Raw genomic sequence first — 24,208 nt, forward strand, 5'->3', positions numbered from 1 at the left:
TTGACTACCATAGTAGGAAAAATACAATGGTAGTCAAAAGTGCCTCAGAGCTCCAACATTCTTCAAAAAGTTTTTTTTTTCTTACTATGGGAATCAATGGGGGGCAAGATCTGTTTGGCTATAAGCATTCTTTCAAATATATTTCTCTATGTTCATCAGAACAAAGAAATGTATACAGATTTGGAACAACTCGGAGGTGAGTACATGATGCAGAATGTTCATTTCTGGGTGAAGTATCACTTTTAACATTCCACGAAAAGTTTGCTGGCAACAGATAAGGGATTTTAAAGCAAATATGGCAACAGCAATTCATCAAATTCTGAATAAATGACGGAGAAGAGTGTTATATCAAGAGGTCTATCAAGATGTGCCAAAAAATCAAGCATCTTTGCAGCATTTTAAAGAGCCAATTCAGGTGCCTGGATCCCATCAGGGAGGCTTCGGTGTACCGTTCCAGCAAAGCACGCCAGATTGCAGTGGTCTGCTGTATCCCCATAACCTGGTGCCCAAAGCTAACCTGCTAAATGGGGAATTGCAGTAAACAAACTGTGTTTGGCACAAATTTTGGGGCATGTGATGCGTATAATTGCTTTAGTGAATCCGGTGCTACAATAATGCCATCAGCATTCAAAATTAAAACAAAGTGTGGTTCTGGAGAAAGAAAAAGTCAATAAAAATGGTATTTGGATTAGTTGGCTAGAAGTACGAAAAGTGAGTTTTGAGATAACATCTGTCATAATTTTTTGCAGACACCACTTGGTTTGAATGTTAATTATCTAATGTGATGAAATGCATACATTAAGAGTGGATGAAGTGTACAATATTTATGGGGCCACTGTTATCCTCACCATAACCGTTAAAACCGCTGGATGAGGAATGGGAAACTGCTGGAACTAATACGATTAAAGGCCACATCATAACTCAATCTATACCAATGCTTCTTCTGACACTCCGCAGAGAAATGTTTTTCTTTAAATTCTTTTCCATATTCACTTAAATCTGATTATAAAAAAGCAATGCACTCCACGTTAAAACATACAAAATAAATAACCCTGATTTAGGCTCGGAGCATCTTAAAATAATAGATGTTTGGATTTGATCACTCTGAACTTATCCACACTTGTTCCCGGATGGATACAATTCTTAGAAGTCTCTGACAGTACACAAACACAGTCAGCAGATCTGCATCTAACCACACGATCCGTTCAAGTTTATGAATGCGTACTTGTGTGTCCCGGAGCACCCATAGGACCAATGAACTCAATGAACTCAGTTTGCAAAAACAAGGTTTAAGGCTAAACATGATTATTTTGTATATATATTATTGGTTCACTAAAATAAGGTTTCTAATTGAACAAAACCAGACAACACACACAAATCAGCCAATAAGAGAGCTCTTTACATTTCACATTTGTATGACCAATGAAGATGAAGGAAGAACACAGACAAGCTTGAATAGTTTCATAAATTTCTGTCCAAACTTTATTATCAACATACTCAAAACCCTTTATCTATTAAGCCAAAATTAAACTTAATGCCATAAACTACATAATTTAGTAGTTAATCTGTTTGTGTGTTAAATTGATTTTCTATATCAGTCGTAATACATTTTCCCAGACTGAGAACCATCACTGATTCACGCCAGAATCGTCAGTAGAAAGAACTGAATTCCATTGTGTTCTCCTCACATCATTTACTTTACAAACGCTGGGCTGCGTTTGAGAAACATGCATCTGACGGGTGCATCTGTCACATGTTACTTGAATGTTCTTTCATTTTTCTGTTGCAGGTTGCCTCTTTAAAACAGTATTGTGACTATCACAGTGCAGCGATGTTCTCAGATGCTAATACTGGGGTACACTGACATTAACCATGGACCAAATTATATATACACCATATATACCGTGGTATTTACATGGTATATGTCCAAAAATAGCATGGCATTTACCTGGCAATGACATAGTATTTTTAGGCGTCAAATAAATAAAAGAAAATCAAGAAATGTATTGATGAATCCACACACAGAGAGAGAGTTCTCCTTTCTTTCCCTTTTCTCTCTCACACAAACGTTCACACACATCTTACATTCTGTCTATTACTAAATTAAATTCTTCTGGATGAGCTCAGTAATTCTTGGACTACAGTAAGTTGCAATGAATCATGAAAATAAAGTCATATGAGTAGCCCAACCTGATTAACCTAACAAGAGCTATTCATTTCTTTGCATTTGGCACCTAAACCATTTTCGAGGTCCTAAATTACTTTTCATTTAGGGCTTCAACAGATGCTTTCTTTAACCAAAACTACACTCAAAACTCAAAAATATGAGCAGAAACAATATAGGAATAATAATTTGAGAAGTGCTAAGATGCATCGTTTCAACATTCAAATTCATAAATGTGCAAATAACAAAAATAACATCGTATAATAAATAACCTTGATACATTCTGCTTCAATTTCCATTTTTATAAAATATCCCTTTTTACCAGAAACTAACGCTGCTTCATCACCTCAAAGAAGGGCGATTTCATATCCGAAGAAGCGGGATGCTGAGGTCAAAGTTCAATTGAGCCTGGCAAAAATAAATAAATAAAAACTGTCCACAGAGCACAGAGAGGTTTTCCCGCAGGACAGAACGAACCACTGAAAACCAGACAGGGGGGGAAATCAGACAGACGTCGCAGTAATGTGAAACAGTCGTAATGCAGTCCCTTCGGCGGGGCGAACCAACTGAACGCGCTGCTCACGCCACAGAGATGAAGGCACCAGATGGCTAGAGAAAATCAACACTGGGTTCTTTTTCTTCAGAGTGGCAATTATTCACCGACTCTATAAACAAAGTCAACAAAGGTGATGGAATAGCCTGACTTTAAATCACAAACATACTTCAGTAATGCGGAAGACTAAAGATGAAGATATGAGAAAGCAGAACGGCGTTTGTCTGCATCGTCGACCTTCCGTATACATTTCAGCTAAATCATTAGTGGCAAAAGGAAAATGTCGAACTTTATTTCGACATGCCTTGTTAACTTGCACCACAAACTTGCAGCACTGAATCTGAGCTTGATGGGTGGATATCATTCGTTCACTTGATACACCAGAAAATTCAGACAAAGAAATTTCCATCAGGTGTTTATTCCGTCTGGTTTGATGTTTTGCACGTTTAAACAGACATGAATTTGTCAGAGCGAGCAGATTTGAACCCTGCATAAGTTGTAATATTATATAATGTGAGAAAGAACAATGGCAGAGATTCACATGCAACCAAAGCGCAGTTTCACATGCAACCACACGCAGTAAAAAAACAGCTATTCTTAATGCATTCGGTAATTAGCTGTCAGCATTAGTTTCCTTTAGTCTCACAGGAGACTGACTGACTGAAAAATAACTGTGAAATGCACAAATAGGTTTTGTGCAATGAGAATTCAGGTCTCTCGGTGCAGAGAGGCCATGCCTCCTGTTCTCCCTTAAATGCTTGCAGAGGTTTGCCAGGCAACGAGCCAAGGAAATGACTTTGTCTGACCCAACTGCCAATCAGTTCGGCTGGGTGGGTCCGTATTAAACGCTGGCACTTTTTCTGCAAACTTTATTGGCCGCGCTTGCCTTCTGTGGGCGGAGACAGGTTAAGAAACTGGGCTGTTGATGGGGAAAAGGGAAGCAGAGAGCTGGTGCAGAGCGCACCAACAGCCAATAGGAGCGCAGAAGTTTAACACATAGAAGAAACTGGTTAGGCATTGATCAGACTTAAGTTGATTTAATGAATTTATTCATGGGTATGGCTTAAATGTTAATCGATAACTGTAACATAAGATCTTTTAAAAGTGTAAGATATAGTAAGATGCTTGCTGGGCAGATTTACAACCTGGGACAGGTTATCGAATCACAATAGAAATCTGCTTGCAAAAGGAGAACAATGTACGTATTGTAAAGGCACGTTACGAATCTCAAATGTTTCACCTCCAGTTCTCCTCCTCATGGAGATCCTACAATAAACAGACTTTCTCATTTCAAAACTGAGTAGTAAACAATAAAAAATAATCAAAAAGACTGAGCTCTAAATTCTATTCTGGTCAATATCATAAGCAACGAGCAGTGCAGAAAAGTAAGAAGGCTTTTAATTAAGTGACGTAATGCATGAACGGCACACATCGATTACCAGAATGCCGCTAAGCGTGAGCGACAAGCAGACACGGATCTTATTTACCATCACAAAGCTCAATCAATACATCATGAATCCTGAATATTAAACGTAATATTATTCCACACGTGACAACGTAGCACTGGATCAATAAAAATTGCATCAAACGAGAATTCAGAAAGCATCATGTTAATTAATCAGAGCCATTCAAATGAATTCACATGACCGCAGGCTTAGTTAGTCCCGGGACACTCAGGTAAAGATCCGGAGGAAAAAAAGCGTTGCATTTCAGGACTGAAGGAACCAGGACTGAGATGCAAAGGATACTGCTAATCCGTCTCTATATAAGGGAATTTTAGAGTAATGATCGATTCAGATTCAGATTTAGACTGTACGTTTGTCAATGCATGCGACCAGCTAGGCTAATTCAATAAGAAAATAAAATTATTTTGGTGCTGTGGCTTTTCCTTATCAAGAAATAATTGAAACCAGTGTTCTTAATGTGTCAGAAAACCGCAAGAGAGATCGTTTGCTCATTATTTAATAAATGTTTCCACCGTCATAATGTGACAGCGCTGGGGAATTAGTTGGTTGTTTTAACCTGTCTCAACACAAATTCATTTTCGGTTCTCCGGCGAGGTGCTAGAGCTCATTATGGGACTTCCTGTCTCCTCTGAATGCTTCCTTTCAGATTTTCCCTTGGTCTTTTGTTGTCTTAGAAAATACGCAGCAGACGGGGACAGCAGACCTCAGACATTGCTCAAATGTGTTTAAGCTTTTAGACACAATTACACACCTAAAATACACATTTCAGGCTCATTTGAAGCAATCATATTCAATTACAGGGGCCAGAAAAGAACCACCTGTACAATCGAGAATATCAAATTCCTTTAAGATGTTGTAAGTCCTGGACTCTAACATCTTAAACATCTAGAGCCACAAAGTTTATTCTTCTGAACTTGAGGTGATGTTAGCCAAAGAAATTTACGCAACCGGGGATAATTCATATAATTATACAGATAGCAGAGTAATATAGACTCAAGGCGTACACACACACAAAATCGCTACTGTTTTAAAGTCATTTTTTGGCAGCCATGATAAAAAGCATTAACCATGGAAATCATGGCCTTTCTGCATGCTGCCTGAATCATTGTTGATTCAGCAGAAGGCTGTAAGGGCACAGCAGGAACGATATCGAAAGGCGTAATTATGATTCACCCCTGCACCCCGCAGGAAACTGCTGAACCAAAATTGTTTAGCATTTCTGTGCGACGCAAACCCGCCACCTCTGAGTGCACAAAGAGAGTACGACCGAGCTCTGATCTGCATACAAAGAGTAAACCCATTTCTCTCTTTAATAACTAACAGAATCTGGAAGCATTGGAATATTGATTATAACAGTGACATCTTATTGACGATTATTACATTTAGTAAAGGTGAGAGATAAATGTGAACAAGAAAACTGAAATACATCATGGCAGGTTCACAATAAATCAAAGAGTTAAGCAAACAGACAAAAGCCAATCAACATTGTCTCCTTAATGCAAACGAGCAAATAACATGCAGTTGAGACCTGTTAAAATAAACTGTTCCTTAGTACAGCATATATTTATAATATAGTAAAGTTATATAGTACATATAGTCGTTGCCAAAAGTGACGGCCAACTTTGAAAAATTTATTTTATTCAAAGTTTTCCGTGTTTGTGGCATAGTTTGTAAAACTATTTACAAGTAAAAACGAGTAAAAACGGAAGGAGGCTTAGCAAACAATTTACACACAATGCATGAAATAATATTATTGTAGCAAGTTATTGGCTAGAAAATATTACTACAAGAGAAGATCAACAAAATATTAATAAATACCCTTTATTTTCCTTCTATGGTGCTAATGCTAAAGCTGCCTTTTTGCCAAATAATTTTGCCCATGAAATACCTTAAATGTTAGTGTTTTGTCCATTTTGCACCACATATGTCATATTTCTATGTTTTTTTATGCGTTTATGTTTTCTCGTACATTCGAATAAACCCAATTTCCTTGCCATGATGTAGTTGTCTTTTTAACAATTAATTTTGTCCAACAAAAACCTCAAAACCCTCATACCACAACTTTTTCATTTTGCACCATATACCTAATATTCTTATGATTTAATCTAACTTGATGGGACACCAATATGTAAAAATATGCACTTCAAAAAACATTTGGCCTCTACCATATATTGTCGCTGTCCTTCTGAAACCTCAGATTTTCAGAAAATTAGGATTGACAAATTGACAAAAACTTTTTAATACTTATTATTGGTTAGATATTTGTAAAACCCCATGAAAAACATAAAGGGTGACTAATAATAATGATTTATGATTAAAATTCATGTATTTTATATGAACTTTAACTCAACTTCAGGACTGTAGGATATAGTAAACTTTGTCGTGGTGGACCAATTCAAGCCCAACAATTGAGTCAAATTATGCTTCTGATCTTTGATGAATTTTACTGATTGAAATATGAAGGTTTCAAGAAGACAGCAGTGAAATATACAACAGCATCTACCAGCTAGCATGTTTAGCAATTCTGCTGTCGAATCTTTTGCCAAACGACCTTCAAAACTGATGTAATTGAACGACTTTTAGCAAATATATTAGGATATTTTTTCTCTCTTGCTTAGAACTACAAACAAATAAAAAATATATATTTCTTGCACACATCAATATCCTTCTGATTCAACATGTGGCTGCCATCTTAAATGAAGCCCCATTACAGACTTGATTCTAGGTAAAGCAATCAGGAAGTGACTGGTTTGAGATTATGGCTGCCTGGAGTTTCCACAGGGCCCCCTGCTAAGGTACATGTTCTCAGTTACTTTTGTTTGCCATTAACCCGTTAAACCCCTCACAAGATGCCTTTGAGAAAAGTGTCACATGCCCCGGGGGGCCATTTTGTTGAGGACAATGATCCTAAAGGAGTTACACGCCATTGCAATAGGTCCCCGTCCCAAGAGCTGAGACACTTACGGATTCTCAATGCTCCAAATCAAAACACAATAATCCGTTGTTGTGCAAGGAAGCTCTGTCTTTTGTATCAAAGCTACAACTGATCGACACAGACATGCATTCGCATGCAACATGATTGAGTGTTGAAAACTTGGGGCTGTCAAGATAAACGCCTTCACTTGTCAAATCAAATCCTGAGTTTGATTCTGTTGGGACGTCTTGGACTTTGGTGCAGACAGGGTTCCTACAAGAGCATACCAGATTTAAAGAGAAGGAAGAAAAAAGCTCCTACTTCCAAACAAAAACTTTCCACACTCCACTACAGATGACTTATGTCTGTCAACAACAACAAAAATCAAATGGCTTAAGGGTAAAAACCAGAACGCAATCCTCAACTGCAGCCAAACAAATCTAATGGGTGTATGACATAAGTCAAGAGAGGTTTCTAAAACATTAACAAAATTCAAAGACTTAGTCGAGCGGTATATCATTACTCAGGATTGTGTGGGTGGGTTTGATCTCTCAGCTGCTTGAGGTCTCGGGTTTGACCCACGATGCCCCCATCCTGTCAGCAAGCTAACGCCCCATCACGGCTCCAGCGTTCAGCTGCTTCTACGAAACATTAGGGACTTGGATGAAACGCACAAAGATGAGTGTCCTCACGTGGTTCTGCTAACAGAGCGCTCTCTGTCTTCACCTCCAATCCCTTTTGGCCTAAATTCCTGATCCCATGCCAGGATCCACCTCTCACGATGAGGAACCGCTGCAGAAATCGCTGAAACGAACACAAGACGAGCTCTCATCTGTGCAGTCTAATGACATTCACAACATCTCCAGCCACAACACAACATGAACTTTTCAATATGATTGAATATTTAACCATGCTTTTGACAACAACCCCAATCCATTATGCTATTAATCAGATGCTTAATTTCAGAATTGAGGTGGGAGAAGAAAACTGCTGTTCCTTTACTTTACATATACCAATTCGCTGTTGCTTGGCAACTACAAACAGCCTAGATAAGGAACCATGTTACATATCAGAAAAACGTGTTTATTCTGGTATATTTATTTATAAACTTGTTTCTTCTAATAATTATGGATAAATAAGTTTCCAATAAATAAAACACACTGGTGTCTTGTAGGTAGGTGCATTGTTGTCATTACTTAGTGGGAGAGGGAGGGAAAAAAGAAAAAAAAGAATTACATCACAGCATGCAATGTTTAAACCTTAAATGATTTAATTCTTTCCTCTTACGTTCTAAAATCCCCCAAAATCCTTCATTGATTCGATTTCCGATTTTTTTAAGTTTCTAATATTAATCTATACATAAATTATTTTATGATTTAAAATAAAATAAAAATAACCAAGCTGAAAGATAGAGAAAGACAGCAAGATGGGGGTTGGGGCGTACGTCCTTATTATACAGCATACAACACCTAATTTATGCCTGAATTATACAACATCTTTCCTTAGGGTACAAACACACTAGTATTTAAAAAAAGAGAAAAAAGGTAATCAACACCTACAGTATAAGCTGAAGTAATGGCAAACTCTAATGCAACAAAATTGAATTAGGTTAGTCAAATAAACAATAACAAATGAAGCCTTTTCAGAGTCTTTTCACGTTTTCATACAAAAAAATCCAGGTTACATAATTCTAAATGGACTCTGATGCTTTATTTGTGTTCAGGATACCTTTCTAAATCTTGGCTGGTTTTAATCCTGAGGCTGTTCTTTGAGCAGGTGAACTCAGCCAAAAACTTTCCCACGATCCCCCGGCAAAATCCTATTCCTGAACCCTCGGTAGACCGCTGCCATCTGGCCCCACTGTGTTCTCAATGGGAGGGCAGGCGTCATCTGCACGGCCAAATTCAGCGTTCCACCACAACCCCCACAGAAAGACAAACACCAAAGCCAACAGCATCCGCATCCACCCGACAGCCATCATTATCATATACATCTTCCTGCCTTTACAACGCCCAAAGAATTTTGTGCATAAACATAACACTTTGTTTATAACATTCTAAACAAAAACTATTTTATCAAACGTTTTTTTTAAAAAGGTATCATTACACAGTTAAATTCCTCCAAGTACAAGCAATCTGCAATGAAACCAAATTACATAAATACGACATCCATGCTACCAACAAAAGACTCTGACTACGCAGTATAAACCTTGACCTTTGGCCCTTTCCAGGCTGATCCGTCATCACAACATGAGGCAAAAGCAAAAAAAATCCCCCCCACCGCCTCTCGACCACCCCCAGACACAAATCTCGCTTCGCATATCTTACTCCGAAATAAGATTTTGACTTTCGGAACATGTGACAACATCTTTCTCTCCGCACACCGTGCCACACACACACACTTTTTGCTTCTTCTATACCGCCATGTGCTACCATTTCGGAAAGAAGAAGCGTCTGGCTGATGAAGAGAGCGTCCCGGACCGGCCGCTCTTAAAATGCGTGACATTTCCTTCTTGGGAGCATGAGAACGGATTCTCCACAATAGCGGGGTCTCCATGCCCGGCCAGTAACCATGGAAGCAGATGCTCTGGCTCTCCCCTGCCCCTTACCTCCCAGCGGCCACGGGCTGCTCCGCACTCAAAAGAGGGTCCGCCTCAATTTCTCTTCATCCTGACCGAACTTGCGTGCTCTTCAAAGGGAGCTATTCAGCAGGTCATTGGTCTAGACTCTTTTGCACGGTCCAGAGAGCAGCCTTGATATAACCCCTGCTCTCTGCCGTGGAACTGCAGACTGCGGGAAACACTGGGGACGTGGATTTGAAAAGAAGCCCGTCCGATTTTGCCATTGTGCCTTTTCATTCATCGATCGAATGCATATCGAACCTTCTGTCGGTGCGTGTGTGAAACAGATAGCTTAGCCAGCATTTTTTTTTTGCTCTGGTCGGAGTCGACTGTTCCTCATTTCTAATTTCAATTAATGATCAGACATTTTTCTGCGATGTATTTTATTGGATATTTGCAATCACTCATTTTAATAAAGAAATTTCGATTTTGATTTTGATATTGTTTATACTAAATCTAAATGTAGCATTTATAAATATTTTTTATTTGAGTAATAAGGCAATAAAAACAGCATGAAAATGAAATGAGGTAAGAGTGAATTTAAGGTTTTAAAGTTCACAATACCATCCACTTAACGTAATTTTCTATGTAATTAAATAACGCTTATCTTTAAGTATTAATGTTTATATTAGGTGTATTAACCTTTTACTTTCAATTACCTTTAGATTTTTTCTTTATTTACACTGAACTTTACAGATGCATTAGGACTAATGACTAAGGAACACATTTTTCTTCTTTTTTGTTTTTGATGCACTTAAAATGAATAATTTTTTGTCCTTTTTACTATTAATATTGTATTATCTTTGTGGTAATATGGAGAGTCTGCATTTGTTAACTTGTGAACAGGCTGGATTTAAATGTTTTCCACTTCTAAATCATGTCTCACATGCTTCGAATGACTACAGGTTTCTGGTACACACACAAACAAGTAAGTATCTAGACAATATTTTTATAAATTACATTTAAATGAGAATCCAATACTAAACAAAAAAGAACAAACACCAGACATTTTTTATCTTTAACACACCATGCAAAAGTCAATATGATGTTAAATATACAATTACCACAATTTTCTAACTTTTAAACTCCAAAATACTTCTTCTCAATCTTTAAACCTAAAGTGAGGGATTGATCATTTTCTGAATTTAACTGTCTCATTAAGCAATATAAGTTTTTCTTTTTATATCAAAGAAAAAATATGTATTTGAACACACATGCATTAAATGTCATTAAATGATTTTTGTGAATATATAATTTTAGCTCTCAAAAATCAGAAAACTCAACAGTGAAATGCAGGTTTTTTAAAGCAGAGATCAGTGTCTCTGTCTCTGCATCATTTAAATAAGAACAGAGAGAGACTCGCCATCCATCTGACGCAGAGACATCGAGGATGGACAAAACCACAGCACAAAAAGAGCAAATTCAAAGGCAAGGGAAGTAAAGGGACCAGCCAAGTGAGAAGACAATGTCATTGTTGTCAGGACACAGAAATTCAACAGCGTGAAAGTAGAAGAAAGAAAAAGAGATGTAGGAAGAGACAGTCTCTCAAAATAAAGAGCAGGGGAATTTACCGCAGTTCACAGAAATGAGCAGAATTACAATAGAAATATGCTCTTTCAGATCAGCAGCTCGATCTTTCAAAGGGGTTATTTATTAAAAGGTTGAGAAGGATTTCGCCAATTCTGACTGGTTTTAAAAAGGATTACAAAGCTTTCTTTGCAGAACAATTATTTCACACAGACTTGCAAATATGAATTTCCAATTGAATTATCAACATTAATTATCATTTGTTTAAATAATAATAATTTTATATTTGTATTTTGTATATAATAACTATTGTTTGCAAATACTTTACAAAAATATTTTTGTGTAGTTCAATTTATAGAATAAAAGGTAACAATATTATTTTAATGTCATCCTAATGCAATACCAATGAAAAACGTTTATTTTATTTCCTTATAATTAAACAAAAACAATCATAATACAACTAATATCATTTATGATTTATAAAAATCTAATATTACATCGAATTAATAGCTGTATTAATTTTTTGTAGTAAATAGATTAATTTATAATAACTTCTAATTATTAAAAGCACATAAAGTTCACTAGCATCTATATGTTTGAAATTTAATTACAGGGATGAAACACTTCATTTTTTTTATAAATATATAAAGCATTTAATATATAAAATATATACATACAAATATTTACTCTTACTCTTAATATAGAGCAAATTCTTAAACACATATTTTTTATGTAAAAAATGCAAACATTTTCTCATTTCAAATTAATTGTGTTAATTTTCTGATGAAGTGCTCCACAGCTTTGTTCATTTTTTATTTATTTCCATCTGCACAATTGATGCTATTAAGAAAATTATAGAAATAATTAGAAGAGCCGAGAAGTCTATAAGCGCAGAATGCTGCTAGTTTGTGAGAAATACATGAGGTGATCATGACGACCACATGCAGAGATCCACCTGGGTGGGACGAGAAGCAGAAAACACACTGAGACAGCGTGAACAGAGAGTTAAATCTTTTCCAGATAACCACATGGATGGACCACACGGATACACACACACACATGACAACTAACGCTCAGGCTATTCACAGCTATAATCCACAAACACATAAAATCTTGATTTTTATTTGTGTGTTATTCCAGTATATAAAAGTCTGGTGAAGATGAATTGCTGATTTATAGAAGATGAAATATTTTATGCAAATCCATAACATATGTACATTTGCAACTAAATCCATCTGCTTTTCTTCAAATCACAAAATAGTTCCCAGTCTAAATTCTGATCGACATTTTATATGGGCTGTCAATTACCTATCTCATCTGTGCCATACCTGAGTGACACCAGGACAAAACTGATAAAATGGGGCAATGAGACAGACGAGGACATACAGTCAAAATGAGACATTTATAGGAAACCTAACAATCATTGAGAGACCTGCAGGTTCCCTTTGGTTCTCAACGTGTGCCTTTAGCTGCCTGCTGAAATAAACCGTGACAAATTACATATAGTGTCCCACTATTTATGTTGTTAAAATAAAATGTGTCAGAAACGCAAACAGGAAAAGAATAGATAATTATCTGATCACTGCTTGAAAGCCATGTACACATCCACAAGACCCTCTGACTGTTTGGGTAGGATAGGGTGTCTCATTCCCTTTAATAGCTCTGTCATTGACATTTAGAACTCCACCCACCCCCTATAGGCCAAACGTACATTCACCTGCTTTCAGACAATACCGCAACAGACGCATTGTTATTTATATGTATCAGCCGTATTGTTAACTCGACACACAAAAGGTAATTAACGCAGCTTATTGCCCATTACCGCCATCAATTTTGCAAGTGCTTTTAAGCACCCGACGGGCACAAATTCAACCTTCAAGCATCTTCAAATGAATACGATTTAAAAACTATGTGAGTTCAATACAAAAAATAATTACGAAGACCTTCCATCCCACAAACCATAGCATGTAATGCAAACACACAGAGATGTTAAACTCCTATAAACCCCGACCTTCCTGATTTCAGATCAGCTCAACAGGAACAGACCAGCACTATAATCACAGCACAAGGATCGTATAATTATGTGCAGACCCGTAAACGCTTCCTTTTAAGACGGCAGGGTGTTACAGCTCCTGGAGCGTCTAAACACACACATTTTTAGGAAAGAGTGATGCTGTAGCACAGGTCTGTCCCTTGAGATACACACAAACATCTTTGTACATCAGACTGTTCAAATCTAAATGCCATACGAATTGCATTTTTTAAATGGAGAAATTACGACACGTCCCCTTTAAAAATCTCAAAGACACAGACCAGACATCCTCTGATGTCACGGTCATATTTAAAGGGGAATTCCGGTGACTTCACCTGTCTGGTTAATTTAGCTCGGACAGGGCGTCTCGGAATATAACTGCAGAAAGGTCAAGACAATCTCCTGCAGTCAGAAAAATGAGTTGATAATTTAGGATAATCTGCAGTTCTGACCATCTGCAGCCCTTGGCAAGTGCACAGACAAACTAAGAGAGGTCTGGGATTAGCTGCGTTATGAAAACTAAATTATAAAATGCCTACATTACATACTTAATGACTAAATTACAAAAATGGTTTAGATTTTTTCAAGCTAAATGAATGAGAATTAAAAGGTACAATTGAACAAAATATGGCACTGTCAGACATACAAAAATTAGAACACAGATAATGTAACATTTATGACTTGCACAAAAAAGACAATAAGCATGAAATAAATGTGTTTGCTGATAACAGAGATGTTTTCAAATGCATCACTGTTGTTATTAAGCATAAAATGTTATATTCATAAATTTTAAGTTTTGAAAGAAACTAATTTACAAACCAAACAAACAATCACATACTAAAAGGTAAAAGGGAACATAAGTAAAAAGTATGGAAATGTTGTGTGTGTGTGTGTGTGTGTGTGTGTTGGAGGTCTCTGATTAACACATAATCAGGCTGCATAATGTGACGTGGCAGACCAGAACCGATCGGAGGGCAGTTTCATGCAGGACAAATGTTATTATTCTGAAAAAGAAAAAAATAGCCTGAGGCCACATTTTAGATTCTAAAACACTTTACTAAGCCTGAGGCACAAACAGAACCTGCCCAAAAAATAAAATGTATTTCTTATGCATCTCGTGTAACGAATGTGTTCGGAATAATATAACTATAAAAGTATATTAAAATTATATTGTCACTTAAAACAATATTAGAAAAAAACACCAAACAAAAAGCCATAAAAATCTCTTATTATAAGAAACAAATGTATAAGATATTTACATTTCATCTTATTGTATTTTATTCAACTAAATTGTAGGTACACTTTATTGTTAATTATCTAATTTCTTACTGTAAAGTAGCATAAGGGGTCATTATAAAGAAACTACAATTTCAACTTAAATGACGAGAAATAAATATGTAACGATTTATCAGCTGGAATATAAAAAGTTGAAAATACAGCTGTGGGAATCAGTTTAAAAAAGACCTGGGGAAAAAGACAATGAAAGACATATTATATAAGAGACACGGACTCTTTCTCCCAGACTGTAAAGCTGTGTGTGTGAAAGAGAGAGCGAGAGAGATACAGAGAGTGTGTGTGTGTGTGTGTGTGTTGGGAATCTGTATGGTTGGTGTCTCTGGGCAGTGGAGAGGTCAGAGCAAACACAAGCTGCTATTCACGGACAAATCAAGTTTGTGTGAGAATCTGCCCCCCCCAGGGCAAATTACCATCTGAATGCTTCATAATATCAGCGCCTGAGAGTGCAAGATCCTGTCAGCATGGAAGTCAACAGAGGGGCTGAGAACGAAACAAAAAAACGACCCTCTTCTTACAGAATAGACCCACTGCATCTCCTTCCTTAACCAGCATCTCTGCCATATGCAAGCCTGACACACACATACATTCAAGGGTCAACCCCAATGTCAAACAGAGCAGCTTGTCAAACCCAAACACACATGCAGACACACGCTTCGCTAACACACGCATGCGTGATCACAAACCTACACAGCCTGCGCCACTTTGGTCCCTCGCCCAGATCTGGTCTGGTAGACGCATACGGCTTACACAGAATACACATTTCCTGTGACGCCATGGTGACACCTATAAACTCGGAAAGCATGGGAATAGATTATAAACAGATGAGATAGGTCATTTTGAACAAGAACACATAGAAATGAGCTTGAAAGTATAACAGCCACTGAGGTGAGAAACACACTCCGCTACATACACACACAAATCATAAAACTGAATCAAACAGGACGTGAGCGTGGGTCCAGTTTATATATTCAGTTCTAGATGTCATCGGGTTTGAAAATATTTTGTATCTGGGTGTGTTGACACATCGATGTTTAGCAGCTGCATTCATTCAGGAGTACATTTGTAAAATAATTATTGATTAATAAAACCAAGGATTAATTAAGGATATTAATCATTATATTACAATTATTTATATTAATAATAGTGAAAAATGAAAATTCTGTCATCATTTCTATTTAAATTTTAAACCTTTATGACACAAAAGAAGATATTTTGATGTTTTGAAGTTGGTAAGTGAACAGCACTGGGCCCATTCACTTCTATTGTGTGGATGTGCACATAACCTTGAAATCAGCTTGTCCACTCATATTAAGCCTAAATATTTTCTGATGCAGGCTTATGTATTCATACACCTTTAAACAATCAAACAGATGCTTTAAAAAACTAGCATCTTGCCTGTCTTCCAGAACTTTAAACAGATCACAGACAAAATAAACCTAGAATTATTTCATTTGATCTGAAATAGCTGGCAAACCAAACCAAACAACCTAAGATTAAATCAAGAACTCCAAAATACACAGCACGTCGAATTGAATAAACGAAAGGGAACTCAAATCCTGGTTCGTGGTCAAGAGAATCGTAAAAAGGAGACTGAACCCAAGAAACTTAACAAAAGAGAAATCTGCATTTTCTGTCCCCATTAAAACTTCCATTGACCTTGAGATGGAACAGATCCGACACGCCACGGACATGCAAATAAAAAATAACAATATGAAACCAGGGATTATTTATTCTAAAGATACACTCGAACCGCTGCCACCCCAAAGCCGTGACTTATGCAACTGACACTCTAGATATAGCCAATACGGACCAGAGCTCAAATATACCCCGACCACCATTAAGGTCTGATCTTGTTACAGTGTGGTCTGGGGACTTCGACCAAAGCATCCCACCTCCCTCTTCTCTCTGACACCAGGGCACAGAGTTCAGCACGCTCGACTGCTAGCAGACGGCTGCATGGTTTAGACTTCAGAACCCTCCGGCAGCGTAGCACTCACCCTCTGGTCTGGCGGACCCATCCAGAGCTTTTAGTCATATGTTTGCGTCTCTGCATGGCCGTAAGTGAAACCAATCACACAGCCCCTTAACAGAGACCCAACCCTGATCCCCGAAGGGCCGGCCCGGATCGGATTCCTACGCTCAGAGAAAGTCTAAATGTCACGTTGCTCTAGCAAACTGGGAACTTTTTTTCTGGAGGAATCAAATTTTGCTTAGATGCAGAGCCTGAGATTCTTTAAAGGGATAGTGCACCAAAAAGGTAGGTTAACAAAAAGGTTTAAAAAGTAGAATGTCTAAGCTGTTTTTTCTAGGGATGCACATGAAATTATCGGTATCATCCGATAAATGGTCATTTTTAATGTTATCGGTAAACAGTTTTGGCCGATACATTATAGCCGATAAATCATAAATCATTTCCTCTGGTTAAACTTCTTTACAGTACAGTACTGTCTTTATGTCATGATCAATTACTTGTACTGCTATTAGCAAAACATTGTTTATGTAGATACAGTATTTTTGAAAGTGTAAATTGTCGGAACAAAACCATATTGTTTGAATCAGACTGCTTTCTGTCTTGAGGCCTGTTAGATATCTGGGTATTAAGAACAATGTTCTGGGTTGCTCTGGAAGAACATCTATAATATGTTTGTCAAATAAAAATATACCAGAAAGTTTGAAGGTTAAAGAATCGTTAACTAATGTAAAGTAATTGCCTTTTTTTTAGTCTTAGGGAATTATATATTAATATTAAGATACTGTATATCTGCCAATGTTAATTAAATATCAGTTAACGTTATTGGCCAAGTTAACGATTTTTTGATTTCAATGAGAGTAAATGGTTACTTTTCAATTTTCAAAAGCTATATTTCTGTCATTATATTATATAAAACTACAAGGGGGTGAGTAAATTATAACAGAATTTTGTATTTTGGGGAACAATGCTTTCAAAGTTCGGATCAGATACATACATATGAGCCAGACAGGTCACGTTTAACAAAATGTGCTATACAAATGTGCTATTATATTTGAAATTTAAGAAAATAAAGCATACAATAACTAGCAATGTAAAGCTACAGTAAAATCTCCACCATACTTTTTTGATACGTCACGTTCATATAAAAAGCAGAATGTGTGATGGAGGTAGGCCAGTTAGCAGAGTGCCCGCCTCATTTTCAACCTCCATCAATTCATTCCCTGCATTTCAATTATTTTAGATGTGTAATCCCTTCACTCTCAATAGCAAATGTAATCGTCCCCATGGTCACCGCACCAGACCGGTCAATATAAACCCAGACGACTCATTACTTCACAGGCTGGTGTCTACAGATGCTGGAGACTTCATGAGCACAATAGCAACAGAAGCCCCGGCCGCTATTGAGTTTCCACTTCCCACATCTCCCTTTAGTGCCTCTAAACCTGCCTCTCCTCTCAAGGGCGCTTTAGCCCAACACATACATACACACTTTACAAATGCATTCCCCCGCGTCTGCCTTTTTTATCCAAATCTAAACATCCCTGACATTTAGCGGATATTACATCACTGTAAGCATGTTAAATTGTTCGGCTCAAATGACTTGCTTTATTTACACAGTTGAATAGTGGGGGGGAAGGAGTGAGAGAAAGAGGCAAGACAGCCCAAAAGACAAAGATTTTAACTGTACGGCTATAAAAATAAGCACTTCATTTTCCATAAAAAAAACAAAATAAAAATCAACAACCGCAGGATGTTTATAGCTCCTACAGCACTGTGTATATGAGAATAAATATGAGAATTACAGTTCACCCAAAAAAAAATCATGATTTGACTTTTTTGTAATCCCCATTATGGTGATGCTCATTTCTGTAATAAAATATTTCTGTATTATTTTAGTCTGTGATAATCAATAACAAAACAACAAACACTACATACTTAAAATAATTTCCATACAATTTCCATAAAATAACATAATTATTATCATAATTTCCATCACAGTAATGATGCATTCTCTAATTCTCGCTTTGATTTTGGGTTGAGGCATGAGCGACATATCCTTGACAGGTTTTGTGACATTCATCCTCAAGTCTTAATGACACAGCAGGACAAACCAGTGATCTTTTAATTGCATGGAAACAATAGGATAGTTTAACCTCTCACTGAGAGCCTCAGACCGGCCTTTGTCTCACACTAAATGTTTGTGGTTGTCTTTTGTGTGGAAAATACTCCCCAGTCCTCACACAGCAGTCAAAAGCCACTGGTGAAGAGCATTTCCTAATGAAGTCCCACCTCTGGTCAGAGAGGACAGAACAAAAGACCGCTGGACATTAAACTAGTAAATCAGGACAAAACAAGGATTTCAGGAACAAGTGTTTCACCCCAAAGCCTCGTAACCAAACACCAACCAATGAGGAAATGATGTCACATGAATAAGAGGACACGAGGACTAAATCCAAACCAAACACAATCTGTTTGTGTATGAGGAAAAGGTAATATTTTGTGATTTCACAAGTTCCCAGCTGTATCAAAACTCAAGCTCTTAGTAATAGATTACCATCACTCAAACCTTTTATGAAAGGATTTGTTGCAGCTGGTTTCAGGAAATTAAAAGCAAATAAGAAAACCCCCCGAAAAGGATACATTACTTATTTTCCCAAAAGATTCATAAAATCAAATGAAACCTTATTGAAAACATTCTTTAAACGCAATTTTTAAAAACATCTTCCGGTGACATTAATATCTATTTTCCTTTTTGCCATTAAATATTTTGCTTTTCAATATGTTGACATTAGTTAAGTGTTCGAGATTAAACCGAGCTGAGAAAGCAAAACCATTTCCACCTTAAACAGCTTTTGAGGATTATTATGACATTCTTTCATATCGTTCTATTTCCTTTCTTTTTCAACCCCACTGACTTGTATTTCATGAACTTAATTTCATTTTTATAAATCATCCAGGAAAAGGCATAAAGCCACATGCGCAGCCACACACTACCAGGTTCATGTTTTTATAGAAGCTCAAGTTAAATTTAAGAATATGGGACTTTCAGTTATTCATTTGTTGGGTAATTTAGAGGTTTTACTGGTTCTCTTTCAGAGCGACCCGAGCCATTCAACGGTTCTGAATAAGTGATGGATCAGAGCAAATACACACAGTCTCACTTCAGACATGACATCACCTCCTTTGGACACCAATTGTGTGTATGGAAGAGAGAATGAAAAAATGCGAAAGAGAAAGCTTCTTCGTGCCATTTCTTGATAACAAAACGAGAGAGTGTGTGTGTGTGTGTGTGTGTCTTTCTATAAATCACACTAAAACAGGGATTGGAACCCTCAACAGTGAAAATAATAATAATTTGTGGTGTGTCAGAGTCTGAACAAATAAATTGAAGCCTGAAGGAAAGTGGGAAAGATTTATGTTTCTAAAAACAATGACATGGATTTATGTTGGATAGTAAAAATGCCTTAAATCAGGATACGCTGGATAAAAAGATAATCACAAAATGTAATAATTCATAATGTAAAGGATTTTGCTTATTTAAAATGATTATTTTGTTAAACGGAATTTACTTTAATAAATATTAAGTAAATAAGCCAGTATTTTACATGTTGTGTATCAACAACAGACATAAGTTATTAAAAAAAAGATACATATAAAAACAAATTCTCCATTTTTTTAAACTTGTGACAAAAATTACAAAAAAACGTTTTTATCCAGAAAATTTGATAAACGCAATCTACAAAGAGCCAGGCAGAAATTATCTTCAAAACATGCCAGTCAAAGACACAAACCTTCTGCTTAAACCCAACATCTAGAAAAACATTATTCAGGCCTAGTTCCGGATCACCAGCACCATATGACCACACAGCACCTGGAAACACACAGCTCATAAAGATCTGTGACAAACTGCGGTTTTTGCTTTGCAACCAGCAAATGACAGTGTGACAAATTTATAGCCAGTGAGGCAGTTAAACACATTCGGCACTCAGCTCTGCCTGTCACCTGAGAGTAAGTGCGCATCCACCTTTCAGGCCGTTAGAACCGCAGCCGACACACACACACAATGTCCTTTTCCTTTCTTTGAAACTGTAAGTTAAGAGAAGTGCTGCTCATTAGGGGCTGAACCAATTCTCCCCTTGAGCTACACAAACATTCAGCGCAGAACTACTCAAAAACATGCTAGAGGTCTGTTTAAACAGGGTTGAAGGAATGGGCCCCGTTTCTACATCACCTAATTATATATAAATATATATATATATGTATATGTATATGTATGTGTATGTGTATGTGTATGTGTATGTGTATGTGTATGTGTATGTGTATGTGTATGTGTATGTGTATGTGTATGTGTATGTGTATGTGTATGTGTATGTGTATGTGTATGTGTATGTGTATGTGTATGTGTATGTGTATGTGTATGTGTATGTGTATATGTATATGTATGTGTATATGTATATGTATGTGTATATGTATATGTATATGTATGTGTATATGTATGTATGTGTATATGTATGTATGTGTATATATATATATATGTATCACTGATGAACGTAAAGAAGCAACAATAATGACCGCTTCCAAACACAGACGACAACAAAGGACATGCATGGTTATTTTTGTCTTTTCTCAAGGAGATAAAACCAACGCCATCTTATTAAAAATTATTATAATGGCACAAGTCATGCAAAAATATCCTCTACTATATAAAATGAAACACAACTACAATGGGATAAATAACCTGACAAAGTACGGTTTCTAAGAGCTGAATATCACAGATATGGGCCACAGGCTCATGCTCCGTGTGCTCAGTAGAAATTCAAAACAAACCAACATTTCGAGGTTAAAGAGGCATTAAGATCCATTTGGCTGATGCTTTTATCCAAAAGCCCCTTACACTGCATTCAAGCTAGACATCTGAACAGTGTCAGATCAACATCTTTTTGTTTTTGAACACAAGGCCTGGCCATTTATTTAACGTGCCCTGAAGAAACTTTCATATAGAACAGCGAGAGCCAAAAATATCTCATCTGCCACAAAGTCCTCATTAAGAAGGTGTGCAGTTCTACTACTTTAGAGGATACTGACCTACATAACCAAAATAGAGAACTAGATTCACTCTCTCTCTCTCTCTCTCTCTCTCTCTCTATTCCTCTCTCTCTCACCCTCTCTGTGCTGTTGACAGCTAAACTACAGCAGCCCACCTCACACGAAAAATGTCGGCGCTAGAACCCGAGCTGAGCTAAATAGACGCTGTTCTTTTATCTTTCTCGCAGCCTCTTTTTTCTTTTGTGCATTCCCTCTTTATTTACGCTTGGCCATCCTCTAAAACAGCATTTTGGAGGAGAAAGCCGTCCGATAATGCCAGTCTAAACATCTCGTTCCTGTGACACAAGGTCATCAGAGGAGGCAAGAGAAAAGGTGAACCGAGGCTTTATATGAGAGAAAAAAATCTGATAAGAATCAAGCTCCTGAAAATAACGGCTGAAGCGTAAGCCCATCAGACAAACACGCTGTCTAAACAACAAAATCATGCAAATAAAAAATTTGAACAAGAATCAAACAAAACATTTATTTTAGCATCAGATGGATCAGAAATCATTAAGTAAAAGAAAAACATTAGATCACAGGTTTTATTAGCTAAGTTAATTTGAATGCCTGAAAAGAAGATTTAATCTATTGTCGCGTTCCTGAATACATGAACACGTAGAAACAGCTGAAGTGTGAATAATTCAATTTCTTCAGATAACTGAAGGAAATCAGGACGATAAAACTCCAATTGTCCAACTGAGATAAATATTGCTTATTCATTTAGTCTATGTTAATGAAAACGACTTGCTACTTAGATGAAGAAAAGATAATGTGGGCCTTTATACAGATATATTCAGATAAAATACATATTTAAGCTACATAATGCAATGCTACTTTTGGCAAAGGAGTCTGTCAAAATAATGGTTAAAAAAATACTTTAAATACTTTGTGAAAGCAGCACAGACCTCAATCCCCGGCAGATATGAGGTGTGTAACTCTGCATAGTCTTTCCAACAGTTTCAGCAAAGTTTCATTGCCAAAAGTTCAAAGCAAGAGCCATGTCCCATAACTTTCAGATGCATTAAAAGTCCTGCGAAAACTAAAAAGTAATAACAAAAGCTTTTCAGAGAGTCAAATAAAAAGGCTTTTATCAGATTGGATCCGTATTTGGTATGTGTATACACACACACACACACACGCAGCACCAATGCCTCTGGCCATGACCCTTTAGCCCAGCTGCAATTCAAAAGCACAAAGCTCTCTTTTCACGAAAACCTGCAGCTCATTGCGACTGATAAACTGCCCGAGTTGTTTCTCAGAGGAAAGAGCACTTTCTGACGATTTTCTCTACAGTTACAGCTAGGCAAAAGAGAACAACCAAACACAGATTTCGGCTCAAAAGAAAGCAAAGTCCTTTGTGTCCACGCAACTTTAGGAGAAGAATAGTACTCACGGAGGACAGAAGAGCCCGGCCTTTGGGAAGGAAAAGAATCCTACTTGTTCTGGTCCATTTCGTGTTTCAGCGCTGCCGTAAAATACTCCCAATCAGAGCTGTGGAGGCTGGAGAACCAACCCGAGGGCCCCCGGGGGAAACGGCCCGGCGCTGACTGCCTCTAGCTGCCCGTCAGGCTTGGAAACCGGCTTCTGTGCGGGGAGCAGCTGTTCCCCTCCGCCTCCTCCTCCCAACCGCGGCACTTCTGCACAGCCACACAAAAGCAGACAGAGAACGGTCGCCTCCTCCCTTAGAACGCACGAGCGCAGACGAGCGGGGCGGAAGGGAAGAGGCAAAGGAGGTGAGGCCGGCGGTCAGAGAGGCAGGTATTTATTTCGTCGTTTTCAGCTTTGTGGACGCTCTGCTTTTTTAGAAGTGGGAGGAGACGATAGCTTCTGGGTGAGGAAACTGCGCATAATAATCCCAGATGGCAGAAAACTTCCCTCTCGCTGGAAGCGAGCAGGACATCCCCCGTTAGAGGGAGCAGGAATGTGAGGCCCGCTTTCAAAGAGGCCCAGTTACACACAGGGCTCAAAGTCACTTCAGCTTGACCCGGGGGTCAGACCAGGCAAGTGCGTGTAAGAGAGCCCTGTGTGTGTGTGTGTTTAAGCAGGCACAACCGCTAAAGAGACATACTGAATCAGGAAGACAAAAATCACTTGAGGTTTAAGAAAAACTTAATAAACAGTTCTTTACTTGATGTAACTTCTTTAAAAAAGTCAAAATTGTATTCACGTTGCTGGTTTTACAGTCTTAATATGACTACAGAGCAAACTATGTTTTATACCCATAATGCAATGCAGTCAACTTGACCTTCCATTTCCAATGAACAAATCCAAATCGCTTTCTATACTTCACACTTGTTGGATTAAACATGCAAATTAGCCATGTTTATTTAAAATAAATTAACTAGATTTGCTAAATCAGGTCAACATTGTATCATATACTACTATTTCAAACTCATCATAAAATAATTCATAATGCAGTATGCTGAGCTTTATTCAGTTAACAGTAGGGCTGCACCGACGCATCATCCACCGATATTAATCTGCCGATATTGGATTCATTTAACATCCTCTGCATATCGGCAGTAACATGAAAAAGGTAGATACTGCATGGAAGCGATGAGTTGCATGTCTAAATA

General features: G+C 37.5%; 1 long non-coding RNA gene across 1 annotated transcript in view; it reads right to left on the reverse strand.

Moving 5' to 3' along the window:
* LOC306889293 overlaps window positions 1-24,208 on the reverse strand; it is a 38,560-nt gene that overhangs the window by 12,700 nt on the left and 1,652 nt on the right. The window contains exon 3 of the long non-coding RNA XR_013786190.1: window positions 23,026-23,313. This is a non-coding gene — a long non-coding RNA (uncharacterized lncRNA). The remainder of the gene's footprint in view (window positions 1-23,025; window positions 23,314-24,208) is intronic.

This window comes from Barbatula barbatula (genome assembly GCF_947034865.1).
Source record: "Barbatula barbatula genome assembly, chromosome: 24".
Lineage (NCBI taxonomy): Eukaryota > Metazoa > Chordata > Actinopteri > Cypriniformes > Nemacheilidae > Barbatula > Barbatula barbatula.